Below are 18,365 nucleotides of genomic sequence, written 5' to 3'. Positions count from 1 at the left end.
GGAGGATATTCTGGCAAGTCAGAATAACCAGTGCTAAACTAATGACAACATGTGCCCAGTATTCAGTGAAAACATATTCAAATATAACTACTACTGCTTAGGGAGAGGCATTGAGATTCAGGCCTGGTTTGTCTTGACCTCAACCAGACTAAAGCTAACATACTATGCATGACTTGGTACAGAAAGATGTAGATGGACAAGTGATAAACATCAGACAAGTATGCAGCAGGTAGTGAGCCAGAGAAGTATTTAGTAATATGTGGCTATAAATCATCAAAATTCTCCATTTGTACAGCATATCCCTGAAAGTGTTGGCTTCTGCCTGTGATGCATACGAGTGACAGATAGTCATCAGCATTTTAAGTACTACGTTCAAGCTGATTCCATTGTGTTAATTCATTGCTTTACTTTTTCCATCTTATCTATTTTTCGGTTTGGGTGCAAACGCAGATGACTAAATATTTGTCACATCTTGTAATTCACGGTATTCCATATCTCAGTTTTGCCTCACTTTTGTGTGCCTATTCAAACACCATCATACTTGAATTCAGCTTGAAACTTGAAGTATTGTGTGCGCCCCAAAAGACACAATAGTTATGATTAGTAATACTGATCTTTTCCCTTAAACTGTGTCCAGCATAAAAATCTCAAAGCATTTTTGCCAAGCAGTGTGAGTCCAATTGTGCCAGCCTTTGTCAATGGATGTGATGGTAGTTTTTACTTCATACTTTTAGTAGACTTCTACCCAGAGACATCCACTCTGTAGAACAAGTTGACCAAAAGTCATTTTGTTTTTGTAGTTATTGCACTAATACATCATTTTCTTTTTTACTGATCAGTCTTCAGTGTGTTACTATAATCATATTGAGTCCAATAAACACTATTATCAGGGAATTTGCTTCTCCATCCTATTTTGTGTGATGTCTCAACAACAGGACCAAGCCTCACATTCCTTAAAGCAAAAATTTCTGAAGTAAATTAAATCACAAGAGCTTTTAAAATTTGAAATCCCAGGAAGTTAATTAGTGTTTCCTTTTAAGATCAGTTCCTGCCTTTTTATATAGATATGGATTTGACCTCAAATGGACTTGGCAACTTTCTAACTGCAAAATCAGGTGAACTTTGCTTTGCAGAACATCGAGCTCTCACAAAGTATCATGAGGTTGAAAAAATTTGTAACCAAGGTCTTCCTGTCTTGAAAACAGGCTGGTCATGCATCAGCGTGGTGCTTTAGAATTTAGGCAGTGGTTGTAGAGCATTACCAGTATGTGTCTCATTCACACAGGTGAGACGGGGGTGTCAAAAATGTGGTGACATGTATCCAAATTATCCAATTTGTTCCCTAAAATCTTTGCATGCAGAAACGTCAAACACATGTCAGAGCACACTTTTGTAATTTGTTCATCTTGTATTCTCTCATGGGTCGTGTAGCATGCAGGGATGCTGGAACAATTTGTATAGTGGGGGTGCTGACAGCCATTGAACCAAACTGTAAACCCTGTATATGATGGAAGCCACTTCAACCCAAAGTTGCAGCAGAACGCCCAGCACCCCTAGTCCAGCAGCTGTGGGAGTATATATTCAGCCCTTGACACAGGTAACAACATAGGACAACACCAGATGCACAAAACTCAGCATGCTAAATGTAACTGTAAGCAATATGCTGTCATAGTCCAGAAAGCAACATAAAAACCATTACAAATCAGAACTGTGTGTTCTGTGTGCCACCATAAAAAGAGGCAGTCTTCAGGTAAAAAGAATCATCCAAATTAAAACTCTTCAGAATGTTGCCCTTTCAAAATCAGTGCAATTTACGCACACAGACCTAGGCTAGTGTGGAGCACTAATAACATGCTCCTTTTTTCACCTGTGCCCACTGGTAGTTACTATGCATGGTGGTTTCTGATTCTTTAATGGCAAGTTCTACAGCATGTTTTTGGACAGGTGCACATTTTTATTTATGAAGGGATTATGAAGTCCTCTGCTTTGAGGAGCGGCAATACAGCTTTTAAGAAAAAGACATTCTGACAAGGGGGGTAGTATTGCAGCTTTAATTAAAAGAAAAGTCTCTTCTGCCCACGTTAAATTCCTGGGTTAGAGCACTTGCCATGAGTTCAAATCATTCTGGGGTGTGATGAATGATTATTAACCTAAAGAGGTTAATTTTATGTACAGTGTTTCTTTGTGCAGCTCGATATGTCTGTGATCTTCTTTAAAAACAAAATATTGTCCTAAAATGTAACTACATTCAGGTGCTTCTCAATGAAATAGTTTAAAAAATATTTTTTTTAAAGAAAACGTATCTCAGAATTCTTTACACTTGGTGTGACTACGGTTCTGGCCCTTTAAAATACTTTTTGTGTTACAGGAATAGTGTGTCTTCGTTTACAGTATTCAATGGAATTCAGTATTATTCAATGGAATTCAACCTACAAGCTAGGAGATATCATAAAGGGATAAGACTGAAGGATCCCATACCACAGCAGGATCCAGTGTTTACAGATGATAAGCTTTTCTCAGTATCTGCAGTCAGCAAAAGACCTGGGCCATATATTACTTATGGTTATTTTTGTTTAAGAGTAACTGTTGTAATAGGTGGATAAATAGTTTGATGTCGCATTCATTGGAAACCAGATCTCCAAGGAGGTGTTCAGCTCTTAGATATTCAAATAATGTTGGGAAAATATCTGTTGATATTTAAGCAGCATGTGTCTATTGCTTTATCCTTCTAGATAATTAATCAATTGGTTCTTATAGAATTGCATTTGCCATTGTGTGCTGTAGTTGCAGATATTTTTATTGGAAAACATTCAGCTAAAACTTCCTGAGCTCAGTTGTTCTCCCAGAAACATGTCCATTATGCCTCTCTTTGCTTCTGCCATAGCCACATCTGAAGATTATACTTGTATGATGCACAGTATTATAATACAGAGTTTACTGGCATTTCCATGTGTAGACTGTAATCAGCTAATAAACTTCCTGTGATTAGTTGATGTGAGTTATGCCAGATAAGCACATTGTATTGTGACTCTGTTGGAGAAGAGAAAATGAATTTTAAAGGCTTCAGGATTTTTAATATCAGGCTATTTTTATTTTGTTTTCTCTTCAGTAGCAATCCTCAATTAAGGCAGGTAATCTCAATATTTATATACAGCTCAAAACAATTACATTGTAGAGACCCATACTGATACTTACTTTTCTATACTAAATTAGTCAAAGGAAAAGAAAAATATTCTAACAAAGGGTAGCCACTGTCCTAGAGATTCGACCAGGTTCTGTCTCATTTCATAGCAGACTCATTCACTGCATTGCAGCTTCCACTGTTAGTCATGCTGAAAGCAAGCAGAAAAGTAGCAATGTAACATAAGGCAGTCTAAAATCCGTGGGCCAATTGCCAGGAGTTGGCTCCTTCCCCTAGCAGTACAACAGCGTGCTTCCCAAGCCCCCTTCTCTTGTCTACCGCCTAGACATGCATGCAGCATGCTCTAACTGCTGCCACCAAACAAAAGAGAAGCACCCAGATACCACAGTGATGGGCATATTCAGACAGAAAGACACTGCTCTCCATTCATTACGAAACTGGATGTCAAAGTCTCTTATTTGGGGGCCCAAGGAGACTGAATTTAATAGCATTGCTGTTTATCTCCCTGCATGTTAGATCCATATACCCTTTGTTGCAGGGTGTGTGGGGCGGGGGGAGGCGGGAGGGGAATAGGACCAGATCCATTATAAATGAACATTCAAGTGCTTCCCTGCAGGGGTCAGGGAGCCATGACCCCACAATCGAATGGCTGTAAGGTGCTGATGGTTTTAGCACTTATCACCCTGGCTCCAGCATTCCCGGTTGTGGGGAAGATGATCAAGAGAGTGGTAACAAAATCAATTCTGGCAATACCTAGAGCAGCGGTTCCCAAACTTGTTCCACTGCTTGTGCAGGGAAAGCCCCTGGCGGTCCGGGCTGGTTTGTTTACCTGCCGCGTCTGCAGGTTTGGCCGATCACGGCTCCCACTGGCCATGTTCACTTCTCCAGGCCAATGGGAGCTGCTGAAAGCAGTGGACAGTATGTCCCTTGGCCCACGCCGCTTCCAGCAGATCCCATTGGCCTGGAGCAGCGAACCACGACCAGTGAGAGCCGTGATCAGCTGAACCTGCGGACGTGGCACATAAACAAACTGGCCAGGGCCACCAGGGGCTTTCCTTGCCCAAGCGGCAGAACAAGTTTGGGTACCACTGATCTAGAGTCCTCAGATTATCTTCATTCTTTGACTGGTTTCAGGCTGGACATCATACAGAGACTGCACTGGTTGACAATCTCCTGGCAATAGAAAAAGAACAAGTATCCAGACTGATTCTTCATATCCACCACCTTACTTTTGATACTGTTGACCATGTGACGTTGTTGACACAGTAGAGACACCTGGGGCTGCTTTGAAGTGAATCTGTTCACACCTCATGTTCATTGTGCACAGGTTATCTACCAATGGGACTTGGCTCTAAAGCTCTGTTTCATTGGATCCAAATAGTGTACTTGGTTGGCTTTCCCAGTGCCTGAACTTGGATTGTAGCTAGCTAGTTCAAGCAAAGTTCATATAGGATCAGGATGGAACTGAAGTTGGTGGGTTGTGGGAAGCAACCAAAGGACTTGGCAAAAGCAATATCTTGCCCTCAAATTGAGAAAGTTTGTCTGCCTTTAATTACCAGCTTTTGCATCTTAGGCATCGCATTAGATTCCTGGCTGCTTCTGATATAGGAAATATTTGTAGCTGAGAATGTTTCCAACCTTAATTTGCCTAGAAAAGTGCAATCGTTCCTTTTGTAGGCAAATCTCGCCATGATCATCTCTGGATTACTGCACTCAGTGCTGCCTCTGGAGGCTGCTTGGAAACCTCCTCATGAATTTTTCTGCTTACTTACCAGTGTTTCATGTGCATAATACACCTGGTCTGTGTGTCAGAATCTGTACTGACTTCTAGTTTGTTTCCAAGTGTGATTCAAAGATTCTACGTTGGCCTATAGCATAAAGCCCTCAGTGACTTATGTCTTGGGAACCTTATATGCTTAATTTACTCCCAAACTCTTGTCCCACATGTGGGATCAATTTCGGTTCTTGAGCTGGCAACTGTGATATTTAAATGAAAGGGGGGGGGCATTTGCCGCACAGAGCACTCATCTCTGGAATCACTTGCCTACACTTGTGCCAATAGAGCCTTAGTTTGTTGACCTTGAGGACAAGTAGCAAAGCTTTTCCCAAAGCCGTGGATATGATTCCTTTGATAGGGATGGTGGGATGTGTGTGTGTGTGTGTTTCAGGAGTTCCATTTGTGTGTGGTGCTAAGAAGATGTCTATAAATGTGCCCTGGACATTGTTATTGGTCTATAATAAAACATCCAAGAATAATAAAAGAATTACATTCTCCGAAACTTTGGAGCCCCAGAGTGCCTGGGTTCAAGGCCAGAGATAGTGCTTTTTTTAACAAGTGCTTTAGTGAGTTTATTCATATTCTGCTAGGTGCAATGGTCAATGGTAAGGAAGGTTCTCTTAATTCATCTTTATTTGATTAACAAAAACATTCACTAACATCCTTTTAGACATATACCATGATTACTTCTCCTTCCTGCGTTGCAAACATCTTTCTTCAAATGAGGTTTTTCTGCTATCTAAAACTAAATGCAATGAATAGATGTATAATAAAATATTTTAATTGTCTTAGCATATGTTGCTTTTATTAGGTGAGAATAATTGCATTCATGGGATCACCTACAAAGTCCTTTAGAATATAAAATTGAAATGGCTTCACACTGAGTGCACAAGTCCTTCTGAGCCGTGCCATTTTCCCCTTCACTGCCTCTTGTCCCCCTTTTGCTGTAAAGTTCACATTGAAGTGTGACAAGAGACACTTGACAACTGACACATGCTGGATCTTATCAGCAGCGAGTGCAGTCATGGGCCCTGACTGAAGAGCGATTGTCATTTCTACACCATTTATTCCTCTCCTAGCCTCATTGCTTGCTTCCTTTCTGAAGAAATTTTCCCTGTTAAAGTACTGTACTTGTTCATTCCGTGTGTGTGTGTGCATGCGTGCATGTGTGTTTTCCCTCTTACAGAAGATTTTGATATGCATTTATTCCATAGGCAAGCCTATAACAGACTTCCTCTAACCTCTTCATGGCAGAACTACTCTAAGCTGGTTCAGGCTAATAAAAGCAACCCAACAAAGCTTTTATGGTGTCATTACATCTCTCATAAATCCTCTTGCCTTCCAGCATCCAATAATTCTATTACCTCTAATCAATTCACAAGCTATTTTATTGGAAAGGGGGAAAAAATCAACTGCAAGCCAATTGAGTTCATTTTGACCAATGTTCACTAAAGGTGTTGATGATTGTGATGCTGCTTAAAGTGAGTTATGGACTAATGAGCAATCAGAGTTTATCTGAGCTCCAACAACCCGAGTCAGTAACAACCAGAAATGATCCACTGTTGCACTGTTCCCTTGGTTTTACTTGGTTCTAGCTTCAGTTTCTGCAGTGCAGATAGCAGGTACAGCTGATGGTTTCTAATGATTCAGAAAAATACAGACACTGTACCTTTCTTAAATACAAACATCTCATAACTCCATCCTAATCTAGTTGCTGCAATACCATTCCACAATATAGCTGACATATCTTTCCTCTCTGTAATTTGTATTATTTTGTTGCTGCTTTTATTTCCTGCACTTCTCATGTGTATGTGTCCTTTAGGGTGACCAGATAGCAAGTGTGAAAAATAGGGACAGGGAGTGGCAAGTAATAGGTACCATTATAAGACAAAGCCCCAAATATCAGGATGGTCCCTATAAAATCGGGATATCTGGTCACCTCAGTGCCCTTCGATCAAAAGGACTTTGAGTCCCCAAATAGCCATGTCAGATACTAGAGTATCTGTGTAATTAGGAATGTGCTGTTGATGGAATTCTTCCTTTTCAAAACTAGCCACGTTTCATCTCACTCAAGGCTTTGGTTCGTGTTAAACTATTTTGTTTGTTTGTAATAAGCTTGCTGCTGACTTTTTTTTTTAACCAGGTTGAAGTGAAGGATTATTCAAAATACATCTGTCTGCTCTTTTTCTATGCTGTGTGAAAGGCAGTAACGTGTCCCTGCATTGCAGTGGTTGCCAGTTTATGAATTAGTTGAATTTAAGCTCGTAACACTGGGGTGGGTTTTACAATCTTCACTTACATTGGTGAGCAATCACTCAGGCAAAGTCACTGGACTGCTCACAGGAGTAAGTTCTCACCAGTGTAGGTAAGGGTTGCTTGCAACTCTAGACCATTGTCTTCGATTCTGCTTGCTAACCATGGCCTGTTGTTGTTCAGAAATATTGTTGTTCTCTCCTCTTTTGTATGTTCATTCGTGTTGTTTACATAAAAATCTGTCAATCACGTCTAATTCAAGTTGCTTTTAAAAACATAGTGTAGTAATGTTGCTTGTAATTTCAAGTGTTGTACGTGATGATCCTCCTTATTCAATGGATTTTCATAGTTCTCATAGTGCCAAGAGAGATCTCTGCATGTAAAGTAACATGTAAAGAAATGACACTCTTTGCACAGATGGCTGTGACTAAATTTATTTGCCTAACTTTGTGTGATAATTCGATCCTTGCATGCCATAAGGGTCCATAGATGGGTTTAAATTAGGGCTGTCAAGCATTAAAAGAAATTAATCGCAATTAATCGTGCTGTTAAACAATAATAGAATACTGTTCATATAAATATTTTTGATATTTTCCACGTTTGCAAATATATTGATTTCAAATACAACACAGAATACAAAGTGTACAGTGCTCCCTTTATATTTAGTTTTATTATAAATATTTGCAATGTAAAAATAAAAGAAATAGTATTTTTCAATTCACTTAATACAAGTACTGTAGTGCAATTTCTTTTTCATGGAAGTTGAACTTACAAATGTAGAATTATGTACAAAAACCAACTGCATTCAAAAATAAAACAATGTAAAAATGTAAAGCCTACAAGTTCATTCAGTCCTACTTCTTGTTCAGCGTTGTAAGATATTTACGTGTCAGATGCACTAAAGATTCATATGTCTCTTCATGCTTCAGCTGCCATTCCAGAGGACTGCGTCCATGCTGATGATGGGTTCTGCTCAATAACAACCCAAAGCAGTGTAGATCAACGCATGTTCATTTTCATCATCTGAGTCAGATGCCACCAGCAGGAGGTTGATTTTCTTTTTCGGTGGTTCGGGTTCTGTAGTTTCTGCATCGGAGTGTTGCTCTTTTAAGACTTCTGAAAGCATGCTCCACACATCATCCCTCAGCTTTTGGAAGGTACTTTAGATTCTTAAATCTTGGGTCAAGTGCTGTTGCTATCTTTAGAAATCTCACATTGGTACCTTCTTTACGTTTTCTCAAATCTGCAATGAAAGTGTTCTTAAAACTAACAACATGTGCTGAGTCATCATCCAAGACTGCTATAACATAAAATATATGGCAGAATGCAGGAGAGACACAATTCTCCCTCCAGGAGTTCAATCACATATTTAATTAATGCATTATTTTCTTAATGAGCATCATCAGAATGGAAGCATGTCCTCTGGAATGGTGGCCGAAGCATGAAGAGACATACAAATGTTTAGCATATCCGGCATTTAAATACCTTCCAATCCTGGCTACAAAAGTGCCATGCGAATGTCTGTTCTCACTTTCAGGTGACATTGTAAATAAGAAGCGGGAAGCATTATCTCCTGTAAATGTAAACAAACTTGTTTCTCTTAGAGATTGGCTGAACAAGAAATAGGACTGAATGGATTTGTAGGCTCTAAAGTTTTAAATTGTTTTGTTTTAGAATGCAGTTATGTAACAAAAAATCTACATTTGTAAGTTGTGCTTTCACAATAAAGAGATTGCACCACAGTACTTGTATGAGGTGAATTGAAAAATACTATTTCTTTTATCATTTTGACAGTGCAAATATTTGTAATAAAAATAATATAAAGTGAGTATGGTACACTTTGTATTCTATGTTGTAACTGAAATTCAGTGCCAGAAGAAGTGGGTTTTTTACCCAGGAAAGCTTATGCCCAAATAAGTCTGTTAGTCTTTAAGGTGCCACCAGATTCCTCATTGTTTTTGTGGATACAGGCTAACACGGTTACCCCTTTGATACTTAGAGAGGGCTGTGCACCCAAACTGCAACTTCTTGTTCACCTAAGTAGTCCTTACCCATGTGAGTAGTTGCAGCAATTTCAGTGAGCATTTTAGATTAGGGGCCCCTATGTTTCTATCTTTTTGGAACAAAAATAGAGCAAAAATCGACCATTTTAACATTGTGAAATTGGATCATTTTGGTGGAGTGATAGCTCTCATGGACAGCATGGTGCTGTGGGATGGCCTATGAGAGGTCTGCAGTTACTGTGTCACCAACAGATGTTCCTTTCCTCTGATGGTGAGCAAAAGAGGATGGAGATGGCAAGCCCAATAATTGATTCTGATTGAAGAAAAATTAAAACGGAGAACCTATATGACACCAGTGATTTATGGCACTGTAGATGAACTATATGTTTTAATAACATATTCTAACCTAGACAGTGAAAGGCTAAATACGCCGGCATAGTTCATCCTAAAAGAGACAGGGAGACTTTGTATGGAAGCACAGGTGCTAAAGCAAAGGTTATGTGAATTTCTTTTTCTAGTCAGCTCTGGAAAAAAAGCATGTAAAAGTGTGCTGTTTGCATGTGTGAGTAAACTGTGCTGATAATGTGTGTGGCTGTGAGACTAAGTCAGAATTTCTTTTTTACTGCTTACAGTGTGCCAACAGCCTAGGAAAGAGTTAGTGGCAATACAAATGTCTTCACAAGCCCAATAAGACTAGAGTGTCTCAATCATTTGCAATAAACTCTTTGTGATAGGACTACTGGATTTTAACATAAATATTACTTTTATGTCGTAAGTAAAGAATCTGATTTATCACTTTAGTCATGACAAGGCTCTGTACTGCTTCTCAGCTGCATTCAGAAAGAGAAAAGACAGCCGTGTAATTTATAGTGTAACAGTTTTCTCAGTCCATGTACCTCTTGTTTATTGAGAAATAATTTGCTTAAGCAGGCACAAAGTGGAAGGTCAGTGAGGAAATTTTTTATTAATCATCTGCCGAACCGATCGATTGTAATTTGAATACGGTAAATCTATCCTGTTAGCATGTTTATTTCTTCATTAGATATTAATTCTGCAGGGTTTCACATATTGTGGAATTGACCTAGACTATGCAGTGGAACTGCATCCTTATGTGATGATGATAATAATAATCAGTTGCCTGTCTGGAGAATAGTTTATCACTTCGGCAGTTCAGTACCAATCTGGACAAGCACGGCAACATTTTAATCGTGTGTGTGTGTCTGCAAGTCCTCCAAAAAATTCAGGTTAAACTATATTTATTCAATTTATTTTCTTTTAAATTAGTATTTTAAGGATTTTTAGTACTCAGGCATTTGAACCAAACCCCTAGATTCAAACCCTACCCTCAAACGCCAGGGAAATTCAGATCAAGAAATACGGTTTGTAGCTTGGTCCTTATCTCTAATTTTAAGCAATTGATTGCAGTATTCATATAAACTAAGGAAGAGTGGGGGCCTAGGGAAGGGATTGGAGGTGATGAGAAACAAATAAGAAACAGGAAGAAATGTGAGGAGAAAAAGACAATGAGAAGGTGGTGATTAATTCACTTATCTCTGGAGTCAGTCCATAGTTGCCCATGGATTGCAATTTGCACCATATTTTGTCAATCTTTCATTTTCAAGGCCAACATCAAGTGTAGTTCTGATCAGAGGGAGCTGGGTTTTGCATTACAAGATTTAAAATGGTATCTAGTAGGAAGAGATGGGTTTAAAACTCCCTGATAATTCTAAAATCAACTTCATATCCAGATCAGCTATGTTAGTACAGCAAGAAATCATGAGCAGGAATGCAGTTGGTCCAGAACTGATGAAGTGGAAGTAAAGGGAGAAGAGAAGGATAAGCAGGATGGGTAAGGGAGTGTATCAAGAACAGGAAAAGAATGAGGATGAAGGGGAATGGGTTAGTGGAAGTTGAACTAAAGAAAGAGGCAGGATGGATCATATAACTTCTACTTGTTCCCTAGCACGATGCACCTGCTTCTGGAAAGGAGTTGTTAGCTATCTTTGATCATTATACTAATGAAGAATTCCATTCCCAGGCATGCTAGAAAGCACAGATTTTCAGAAAGATGTTGTCATATTCTTTTACTAGCATTTTATGCATCTGATGTCATTCCCATCTTGTATTCAGAACTAACAATCGTTTTATGGAACCTGAGAGTGTGAATGCTAGTTAGTGGAGACCAGATATGTGCAGTGCTAGTAACCATTGTACTTATGTTCGATATAGAGTCATTTGAAAAGGGGGTTGTGCAAATGATTGTCAATGATATAACTAGAATAGGATTGAAAGATTCAGGGTTGGGCTGCTGCAAGTCATTGTGTGTCTAGAACAATTGGAAATCCAATCATGCGTCATTCAAGTCAATGGGAGTTTGACCATTGTCTTCAATGGGAGCAGGATAGCATTCTGTGTCCATAGCCAGCCTCCTGTTTTGCACAGATTCATTGTAAAATAATAAAATTAGCTTATCCGAGACACGTGTCTAAGCATCAATCAGGCAGTACAAACCTTTCAGTACAACAATTACATCCCATAGTCCATACTGTGCACTGTAAGGAAAAGCTGCATTATTTATGCATTAATCATTTCTCCCTTTTCCTGTATTTTTTTCTCTTCCTTCCTTCTGATTGGTAATTGTTGAAGATATCCATGTAGAAATAGACTTTTTCCCTCATGTCCTTCCTACTTGTATATTACAATGAAACCTAAGTGACATACTAAATGGTTGCTATAGAAGTTCCTGTGATATCAATGGAAGATTCGGCCTTTGTTATCGGCTGATGAAAGAGGAAATGGAGAGAGGGGGAAGTATTCAGATATGCTATTAGCTTGCAGTTGGAAAGGATTCTAGTAGCAACAGCAGTGGAAAGGTATATGTTTACCTTTAAATGTCTTTCTTAATTTTGTGCACTCATAGAAGTTCACTTTTATGTCTGCAGTTCCTTTCAGAGATTTCCAGCATTCCCTCTTCAAAGGACTCTTGGAAAGCGACATAGCCATGCCAGCTTAGCAGAGAAAATTACAAATTACTAATTTAAGTGCTTTTTAGAATCATTTTCCTTTTGTTTTGTATAATTTCCACACTTATAAAATCAAACTTTCAGTTAAATGTTTATACAGTAATTCAGTCGGCTTAAGCCATCTGCTGGTATGGCATCTGCAGAGTTGTTTTGATGCATACTTAGTATTGTTTCTGTCATGTGTCTTGTAGGCTTGTATTTTGGTTGCAAAAGGATCATTTTCTTCAGCACAAAAGATGTGCTGTTTATATCCAGGAATCTAATTGCCAGCTTTATTTCAAAACTCTACTTCAAAACAGCTTGTTATGCCTCGAAAATCCTTATTCTGATTGATGTTTACTTTTCAAGATGTGTGTTCAATCTTATCTTACTCTTTTATTATACTTTCCTTTGTATCAGTATTGAAAAAAACCTTTCATTTGAGAAGCGTATAGGTAGGTTTGAAGCATTAGTATTCATACTTGCATGTTAACAACCGTTGTAACACGTACCAGAGGGAAAATATTATTTCTCGTAAATGCTCAATAATTATGGTCTTTATTGCATCAAAACCTGTGTTTTGACAGATTGTGGAAAGCTTTCAAAGCTTGTGTGGGATGGATGACAGATAGCTGCAGGTGGAAAATATTTTTTTAGCTATTGGGTTTTCTATTACTGGTAATGTAAATATTCTTCCAAAATAACATTAACCTTCCAAACAGGTTTGGTAGTGAACAGTGATAACATGTGTATTAGAAAAATATACCAATGAAATATTTCTTAAAGATTACATCAAATTACTCTAAGGCTGGGGCAGTTATGTCTCTTTTCATTAAGTTGTAAAGTAGGAAAGACTGGAAAATTGCTGCTGCTGGATTTAGTGCTTTAGGTATAATTTGAACAGGTGTACTAATTTCTTCATCATAACTTGTATTAATTCCTAGTCTAAGAAAAATTAAGAGGAAAGATGATCTGTTATTAGAGTTTACAAAAATTGAATATTTTTAACCCATTCACAGCATGTGCATACACAAATAAATGTATATGTTAATTTTGTAGCACATGACCTGATGAGTTATGTTCAGTGCAATGTTTTTTCATTATAGTATATATTGACAGTTTTGAAAATAACGTCGTATGGGCCCAATTTGCAAAACAATGCCCTGCTATTTGCAGGTGCAATCAAATTTTCATCTGCAATCAAATAGTAGGTGCCAGTCACACCTCAGGTGCAAATCAGGTGACTAGCGGTATAGATACATTGATTTGCGCTTGCAGTTCTTTTTCTTTTCTGGGAGGTGGGTACAAAAATTCGGATAGACACTTTGCTTTTGCAGAGTCTATCTCTAAGCCATTTTTTGTTTGCACTGATAGCCATGCATATATTTTGAGAGTTGAACAAACACGTCAGCATTCCCTATCGGATTGTGGAAACATTCTGTTCCTCCGTTGAGATGTCTGAGGATCTGTAATTTTAAGAGTCTCTAGAGTATCAGGCCTCTATAAACTTATATGGTTTTAGGGTTTAAATGGGTTTGAGAGTAATCTATTCCAGCTTGAAACTATGGATGAAATGCAGGCCTATCAGTGTAAAACTTGCATTGACTTGAATAGGGCTAGGATTTCACATGTTGAGTGGAACAGGGCAGGGATACAATACAATTTCCTTTCCACCTCCCTGAACACTAGTTTGGGAAGGTCATTCCATTAATTTAGAAAGCTGTATGAACTGTAAGTGAATAAAATAGACATTTTTGCCAATGGTTTTACCTTATTTAAAGGAAGTGCTTGTTAGCACTCTTTTAGACCAGATAGTGAATTAGAGTTCAACTCACATTTTGCTCCATTCAGGTTAATTGCACAAGGCAGAGACGAACAATCTTACATCAAGTGCTGCCACTTTTTATTACTCCTTTCCTCTGTGTGAGAGTCCGATGGTGTTAGCCATAGACAGTGGGTAAAAGTAAAAAAAATTCCCAGGTTCCTAAAGCATTCTCGGTGCTTAAAATGATAACATCTCTGAAACAAGAATGAACTTCTCAAGTGTGCTCAGTATATGGGTTAAAATCTGAATATTTGTGCACTTTTTTGTATGCTGAGATCATGATCCAAGAAGGTGGAGCTTCATGGAATTTCAGATGCCCAATGATATTTTGAAATGTAACTCCTTTTCTCTCCTTTGAAAAATTCAGAAGAGCTGCATTTCTTGGTTTTATTTTAAGACTGGCTCTTTTTGGATATCTTTACATAGACAGGGGGCTCCTTCATAATGTCATTCCTTGTGAAGACAGCAGGGGTCACTTAAGTGCATTGTTCTGCAACAGTCTCTACAAATGTGTCTTCAGACTTGTCAGAATTGATCTGTGTCTCAAAATCAACTGTGGAAGCAAATGTTGGGGCTAAATATACTTTATTGTTGAGTGAACATGTTGTCTACAACCCAGCCATGCTGAAAAAAGTGACCAGAATTTGGTAAGGAATCATTGGACAGTTAAGGATTTTAAAAAAAACCAAACATTCTAACAGTAAATAAATTTTACATATTGCCCTCTGAAAAACATTATGCCATTAGGAATGCATTTACTTTAATATAAATGTATTGTCCAAAGAATATCCATTCATAGAAATGTAGGGCTTTGCAGCAAAATGGAGGAGAACTACTGACCATCATGAAGCAAATGAAAGATTGAGATGCTAGAGTCAATTGGCTGGTACCTAGCAAAAACAGCTTTACATAAACTTCCCAGGAAGCTAGACTAGATGCAACATTCCTTCCGACTGGATGGAGAGTACAGTATGTGTAGCCTGCTCACGAAATGTACGTTTCCACTTTGACCAGCAGTACAAACTACAGTCTTCCATCCTGTTAATTTACGCTTTTAGAAAACAAACTTTCAGCCCTCCAAAAATGAAAGAATTCATTTGCCAAAAGGTGTTATGCCTCTAAGGCATACCTGAGTAGGGAATTTTTAAAGAACACAACGAACCCAGTTGTGCTGGAACTGATATTCTAAACAGCCAAGACTATTTTTCTAATGTTTGTACTTTTGGTATAGTACCAGCCAGTTCAATTCAGTATACTGCCAGTGCATTCTTTTCCTTCCCATGGTCATTTCTTATTCCATTCTTGTCAAACCCAGACTCTTTAAAATAGCAGCAGGATTAAGAGGTGGCATGGAAAATAGAATCCAGTGGCTTTGTGTTAGGGAATGACATTAATTTCCTTGTAAGGAGAAAACTATGGTGGCGGGGAAAATGTGAGCAGCCAAAAGTTGGAGACATAAGGGATCATAAAATGGACTTCCTATATTCAAAGGCATGTGTAGGCTTTGAAAGGAAGTTCTTTAAAGATCAGCTAACCTCAGCTGGGAGGAATTTTGCTTTTGCTTTTATAGATAGCACATAGAATTGCATCTGTTTGACTTTCTACCTGTATAATCTCCAGAAAAACTCTGCACTTGTCTTTTCTGTACACGGAACAGTTGTCTTGTTTGTATCATTCCACCCCCACTCCCAATCGGTCTATGTTGATCATGACACATTATCTTCTTGTGTTGGACCTGAATTCTATCTTCAGTTCAAGTACATGCTTTTAAATAAGTCTCAGAGCACTGAGTCAAGCAGTAGGATCTTCTGGTAACATCTTTCCTATTCTCACGCTTTTCTCCCATTGCATTAGAGTTCTGTGGCCAGATTAGAATGTGGATTTCAAGAAAAGGAGACTAATGGTTATCACCGATTAGAATGTCTTTTGGCAAGACATTTGAAGAGGCGCATGGCTTAGTGTAATAGCCTTGGCATTCTTTGGATAGCATTCCATATTGCGGTGCTATCAGAGGCAAAAAAGAGGTGTTACAGGCAAACACAGAAGGCAGAATGAGCCCAAAATCCTTTCAGAAAGAAAGTGCTTGGCATGGAGCTAAGCAGGGACATATTAATGACCATTGTAACAGGGTTAGGTGAGAACACTGGAAGGAGGAGGAGGAGGAGGTAGTTTTAGTTGAAACTAAGTCTAATCAGATTTGTGCACATGTATCCAGTTGATGAAAAGTGGATGAAGATTCAAAGGCACAAGTTATCTCATATGGCTTAACTTTTCTGTCATTGAATTTGTTGGGAGTTTTTACCCTTGACATCAATGAGGGAGCAGAAGTAGGCCAACAATGAACACTTACGAACATCCCACCGGGAGCCCTTAAGTTTGAATGTACCAGTGTGAGGTTTAGGGAGAGAAGCAGCTGCATGGCTGACTTTCCTTTTCACCCTTCTGCCATTGCTTGATGTAGGAAGAGATAATGTCCTTTTTACACCTATGGGTCTTCGTGCGTGTGTGTTACTCAGTTTAGAAGTGTAAGGAAAAATGGGGCTGTTTGTTTTAGAATTCAGACACATAGCATGTTTCTCTTTAGTTAACATTATTTGTGAGTAAACAATAATTTAGATATACTTTTCTATCAGCTCCATGTTTTGGTAACAGTGTAAGAAAGATTATAAGTTGCCCTTTTGCTGCTATCCACTGCTACATCATAAAGGATTATTATAGGACAGGTACTAGTTCATACGCTAATATTCAAAAAAGTAATTACATCTGTATTTAGCAAGCTGCATTTAAAATACAAATCAGCAAAATACTCCATGCAAATGTATATTCTCAGGCTGTGTTTGTAGGACATTATATCCAGAAGAGGAAACAAATGGTTTTAAGCTAGAGATTCCTAAGAGGCATGTCTCCTATTACACTGAAGATGCGCTGTAGCAGTGTGCTGATCTGCCTTTTAATGGTTTCTATAAAGAGATCAAAAAACGTCAAGTGCACTTTTAAAAGTGCTGTTGGTGGTTTTGTAAAACCTCACAAAGTCATATCTAAAGTTGTTAGTCCTTCAACTCTGATGTGGCCATTGCACCAAATATGAGGCATTTAAGCTTCTGCGTTACCACTTTCCATTGATGAAACGGTGAACCAATTAATAAATCTGCACTGCCCATCTTGAGCAATTCAAGAGGGTATATTCCTCAGGTACAGTGCTGGGATCCGGGCTTTTGGCTCTAGTGCCTTTCTCTGTGTGATTCATGAGTGGCTCTGTGAGCATTCATGCAGTCTAGCTGGATGTGGGGCTCCAGATGCTGTTGTGCTGAGTGCTCACACCACCTGGTCACTAGCAAGGCATTGTGAGAGACAGCCCAGGCTGGAGAGAGTTAAGGGGACACAGCAGTTCCATACTCCCAGGCTGCATCCCAGGGCGATCCCGTCACGACGTCTACACTGGAATAAAAGACCTGCAGCGGGGCCCCAGTGGCCCAGGTCAGCTGACTTGTGTTCATGGGGCTCAGGCAGCGGGGCTTAAAATTGCTGTGCAGACCCACTTTATAGGGTCCCAGAGCTTGGGCTCCAGCCTCAGCCCAAATGTCTATACTGCAATTTTACAGCCCCATTGCCTGAGCCAGTGGACCCAAGCCTAGGGTGACCAGATGTCCTGGTTTTACAGGGACATTCCTGATATTTGGGGCTTTTTCTTACAAAGGCATCTCTTAGCCCACACCCCCATCCCAATTTTTCACACTTGCTGTCTGGTCACCCTACCCAAGCCAGCTGCAGGTGCTTAATTGCAGTGTGGATGCTCCCAGTTATATAGAAGTTCAGACTAGATGATCTTATGGTCCTGTCTTGCCTTAAACTGTATGAAATTGTGAAAACACGTAATGTAGACAGGTATGATACTCTGGTTGACTGTCCAAAAATACAAGAAATCATAGAGGCACGATTGATGAAGATATTGGCCTCAAAAAGCTTGGAAAATAAAATTGTCTTCATGGTAGCCAGGATGTACCAAGCATAGGGGGACAGCATGAAAAATGCATGAATCAGAGCGTGGAAGCAGGAAGAAAGCTAGGTGAAAGTAAGCAAGAATGTAGGACATGAGAGACTATGTAAGAAAGAAGAGAAAGAGCAAGGAAAGCATGGTAGAGTGGTGGTGGGAGGAGGTAGAGGACCATGAAGGAGAAGGAGCTTGAATTAACACAGGAGAGGAGAAGCAAGAGAAAGGATTCAAGTTTTGTAACCAAGTCCATTTCTATATGTTTTCCTCTTTCAAGACTCAAATGGATGATCTGCGTAGTTAATGCTTTAATTTCCTCTGATAGGACTCTGATCCCCCCAACATCAGTCATCTGTTTGTAGCCTTACACTC

At 39.1% G+C, this 18,365-nt stretch overlaps 1 protein-coding gene across 2 annotated transcripts in view; it reads left to right on the top strand.

The window, feature by feature from the left end:
- WWOX (WW domain containing oxidoreductase) overlaps positions 1-18,365 on the top strand; it is a 696,419-nt gene that overhangs the window by 661,545 nt on the left and 16,509 nt on the right. The gene's annotated exons all lie outside the window — the stretch shown is intronic.

The sequence above is a fragment of the Gopherus flavomarginatus genome, chromosome 14 (assembly GCF_025201925.1).
Source record: "Gopherus flavomarginatus isolate rGopFla2 chromosome 14, rGopFla2.mat.asm, whole genome shotgun sequence".
NCBI classification, from domain to species: domain Eukaryota; kingdom Metazoa; phylum Chordata; order Testudines; family Testudinidae; genus Gopherus; species Gopherus flavomarginatus.
Note: the sequence above shows the minus strand (reverse complement) of the source record. Positions and strands in the feature narration are given on the sequence as shown.